The sequence below is a fragment of the Acomys minous genome, assembly GCF_964271855.1.
Source record: "Acomys minous genome assembly, chromosome: 10".
Lineage (NCBI taxonomy): Eukaryota > Metazoa > Chordata > Mammalia > Rodentia > Muridae > Acomys > Acomys minous.
In genome coordinates this window covers 118,359,881-118,364,209 of record NC_140491.1, presented here as the reverse complement: position 1 = coordinate 118,364,209, position 4,329 = coordinate 118,359,881, and the positions used below count along the sequence as shown (strand labels likewise).

At 45.9% G+C, this 4,329-nt stretch overlaps 1 pseudogene across 1 annotated transcript; it reads right to left on the bottom strand.

Moving 5' to 3' along the window:
* Window positions 1–1,066: 1,066 nt before the first annotated feature.
* LOC311606480 (prohibitin 1-like) lies at window positions 1,067–1,930 on the bottom strand (annotated as a pseudogene). Its single transcript has one exon. The product of its transcript is annotated as a prohibitin 1-like (transcript).
* Window positions 1,931–4,329: the final 2,399 nt, after the last annotated feature.

Here is a 4,329-nt window from a genome sequence, read left to right as displayed (position 1 = left end):
CTGTGGGTCTCAGGTATTGAACTTAGGTTGTTAGCCTTTGCATCAAGCATTTTTACCCAGTGAGTCATCTTTCTGGCCCCAGTCACTTCAGTTATTTTATTTTATTTTGAAGCAGCACTATCCTGGAGCTTGCGGCCAGGGAACCCCAGGCACCTACCACTTCTGTCTGTCTCTCTAGCTCTGGTATCTTCAGCTATGCCACGATGCTCATCACTATTATTTTTAATGTAATATTTTAATTATTTGATAATTTCATATGTTTTGATCACATTCTCCGTAACTCCTCTCCATAACTCCTACCATATCTACCTCTATATCCCCGGCCAGACAACTTCATGTTCTTTCTCTTTAAAAAACAAAACCCAAAAGCAAGCCACAGAGTCCAGTTTGTGCTGCTCATGGGTGTGGGGCCATCCAGGGACCCAAGGGCCACAAGATTAAAGAAAACAGACTCCAGCCGGGTGTGGTGGTGCTCGTCTTTAATCCCAGCACGGGGGAGGCAGAGGCAGGCAGATCTGTGTGAGTTCGAGGTCAGCCTGGTCTACAAAGCGAGTCCAGAAAAACAAAAAACAAAAAACAAAAAAAAAAAAAAAAAAAAGAAGGAGAAGAAGAAGAAGAAGAAGAAGAAGATAAAAGGAAAAAGAAAGAAAGAAAGAAAGAAAGAGAACTGCCTTATCCAGAAGCTGTCAGCTGTTTTCATTACCCTTTAATGTGAGTCTTGGGGGAATCAAACTCAAATTCTTATGCTTGCATCTGAGCCCTGTGCGCATCTGCATTAACTTAGTCACTTTCTCTATAGCTGCTCACATTCACTGTCCTGAGTTTTTCTTCTATTCCTTTTGAACCTACTTCAGTTAGCTTTCATCCCCACCACCCTACAAACCTGTACCTTTATAAAATCTTTTTCAATCAGAATTCAGTTTTGATTGAATTTTTAAATTTTTAAAAAATTTAAATAAAAAAAAAAGGGATTTGAAGTGATTTTACTTTTATTTCCTTCACTTTAAGCCAATCATGAAATTTCACAGTGATTTCTGGGGTTGGTGGGGCAGAAAGTAGGCGCCATTCACAAGGACCCGAGGGCGTGGCCTGGCTGGCCTGAGAAGGTGAGGGAAGCATGGAGGCGTCTCTGAGGAAGCTGGCAGGTAGGTGATGGAGCACGGGAGAGCCGGCGTGCAATGTCCTCAGCCGCTTCCAGCTCTCGCAGCTCAATCAGGCCATCACAGGCTGTGGCCAGCGAGTTGGCGAACAGCTCAGCTTCGGAGCCTCCCTCAGCAGAGATGACTGCTGCCTTCCTCTGCTGCTCAGCCTTTTCCACCACACATCTGGCCCTCTCCGCTAACCGCTGAGCCACCTGTTTGGCTTCCGCGGCTTCTGCGAAACTCCTTCCCCGAAAGTCAGACATGTCAGGGACATGTGATCCAGGATGGGCCCAAATGTCTCCGCTCTCTCTGTGAGGTCATCGCTCACCTGCCTGGAGACCAGCTCTCGCTGGGTAATCAATTCTCCAGCATCGAAGTGAAGCGAGCCACTACCGACCTGAGGATCTCTGTGGTGATAGAAGGCAGCACCTGCTCATCATAGGCGCTCATCATAGTCCTTGCCGATGCTGGTGTGGACATGAGGAAGCTGGCTGGAAGAGGATGCGCAATGTGATGCTGACGTTCTGCAGATCTTTGCTGCCAGCGATGGACTGGTACGTTCCGTGGTCTAGAAGCCGCAGTCGAAGAGCATTGGTTTCTGTACCCAAGGGATGAGAAAGTGAGTCCCTTCCCCTACCACAATGTCCTGCACTCCACGGAATCCGCCGAAGATGACAGCTCTTATCCCAGCATCCACGTTATACAAGGCAGAGCTCACCATGCCTCCTTCTGCAACTACTAAAGCCAGGCGGAACTTTCCGATGGACTCAAAACACCTTGGCAGCCATGGCTCTTTCTGTTGCGTCCACTCATGCCTGCATTCACTCTGAACGCCACATGACTTCCCCCACAATTCAGTTTTTTTTAAAGTTATTATTATTTTAAAATTTTACTTAATGCATCGGCAACACTTGGTAGTGTTGAATTAGGTTTTCTTTCTTTCTTTCTTTTTTCTTTTTTCTTTTTTTTTTTTGGTTTTTCGAGACAGGGTTTCTCTTGTAGTCCTGGCCGTCCTGGACTCACTTTGTAGACCAGGCTGGCCTCGAAGTCACAGAGATTCACCTGCCTCTGCCTTCCAAGAGCTGGTGTTAAATGAATTAGATTTTCTAAGACAGCTTTTTCACTCGGCACCCAAAGAGCACATTTTTTCTACCTTTTTTCCCCCTTAAATTCACTGCTCCTTTTATCCCTCTTGAGAATTTCTTCTGATCTCTCTCCTTTCGATGCAAAAGTGCTCAGAGTGCAGAGTGGCCAGGATCTCCCTTCTGTGTGCAGTTTCATTCCTCAGGTGCTCCCACATCGTCTCGCAGCCTCAGATACAATCAGCGAACTGATGAAGTCTGAAAGTCTATCTTCACTCTAGATTTTTTTTCTGAGAACTTCAGGCTTACAAATCTTGATCTTTTGCTTAGATGTGTCCCAAAGGAAATGTGTTAGATCTATAATTAAACCGTTACACTGCTCAGAAAAATAGCACTTCCGGAGACTTTTCTTAAATGAGGGTCTGGCTCTTTCATCCTCCTAATGGTTCAGGGCAATTTTTGATATTTTTCTCACCTTTCTTCTTTCTTGAACCTCACATTCCACAGTGAGTTAATAAGCTCTGTTGGGACCTGACCACTTATCACTTCTGGTCTAAGCCACTGTGGCTCATAACCTGCATTGTAGTAGCCACTTAACTAGTTTTCTCGTTGTAGGATATTTGATCACACTGTGAACCCTGAGATTGTGTTGTTTACAGGGAAAAACCTGTTTCTAGCTGTGGTGTGGCTCAACCCTAGCACGCACCTTTAATCCAAGAGCTTTGTGCTTGAATTAAATAAAATCGACCATAGATCAAGATGTGGAATTAGCAACCAGTTGACAGGGAGCAAACATAGGAAGAAACCATAGAGAGTGAGAGGCAGTCAGGAGGACAGATAGAGAGACACACAGGAAGTAGAAGGTAGGGACATTCAGTTTGGGTGGCTTTTTTTTTTTTCTGAGACAGGGTTTCCCTGTGTAGCCTTGGCTGTCCTGGACTCACTCTGTAGCCCAGGCTGTCCTCAAACTCACAGCAATCCACCTGCCTCTGCCCCTGGAGAGGTGAGATTAAAGGTGTGCGCCACCAGTCCAGCTTGAGTGGCTTTTTGAGATGGTGTGGAGAGGGAGATATTAAAAACTTTTTTTTCCTTTCCTTTTGGGGACTTCAGCTGAGGAGGAAGGTCAGCCGGGTGCTTACTGTGCCTCTCTGAGCTCATGGGTTTTTTTTTTAACCCCAGCGTCTGGCTTCTGAGTCTTTATTGGTTAAAAAAAAAAACAATTGAGGTTTTGTTAAAAACAACATTTTCTTGTATCTGCCTTCAAACAAGTTTTGAGATTTTATTTACTTATTTTCTGTACATGAGTATTTGCATCGCATGCCTGCAGTGCCCAGAGAGGCCAGAGGAGAGCACCGGGTCCAGCGGAGCTAGAGTTGTGAACCGTTGTGAGGAGCCACGTGGGCACTGAGAACCAAACCCAGGTCCTCTGCGGGAGCAGCCAGTGTTCTTAACTGCTGAGCCATCTCTCCAGCTGTTGAATGTGCCTCTTTTAAGTCTATTGGAAATAAAACTGGACAGTCAATGTGATCCTTTATAAACTCTCATACCAGCCGGGCGTGGTGGTGCACGCCTTTAATCCTAGCACTCGGGAGGCAGAAGCAGGTGGTTGGCTGTGAGTTCAAGGCCAGCCTGGTCTACAAAGTGAGTCCTGGATAGGAGTTTAAAGTTTACGGCCTGTATTGTCCTTGGCTGGTGCCATAGTTTGAGTGGGAATCCTGGGCCCAAATCTGCCCTTCAAACCCCTACCCAGATCTAGCCAATGGACAGGACATTCTCCACAGTTGAGTGGAGAGTAGGGTCTGACTTTCACATGAACTCTGGTGCCTCATATTTGACCATGTCCCCTGAATGGGGAGACCTGGTGGCACTCAGAGGAAGGATAGCAGGCTACCAAGAAGAGACTTGATACCCTATGAGCATATACAGGGGGAGGAAGTCCCCCTCAGTCACAGTCATAGGGGAGGGGAGTAAGGGGAAAATGGGAGGGAGGGAGGAATGGGAGGATACAAGGGATGGGATAACAATTTAGATGCCAAATGAATAAATTAATAAAATAAAATAAAATAAACAGAACAAAGTGAGTCCTGTCTCAAAAAACCAAACGA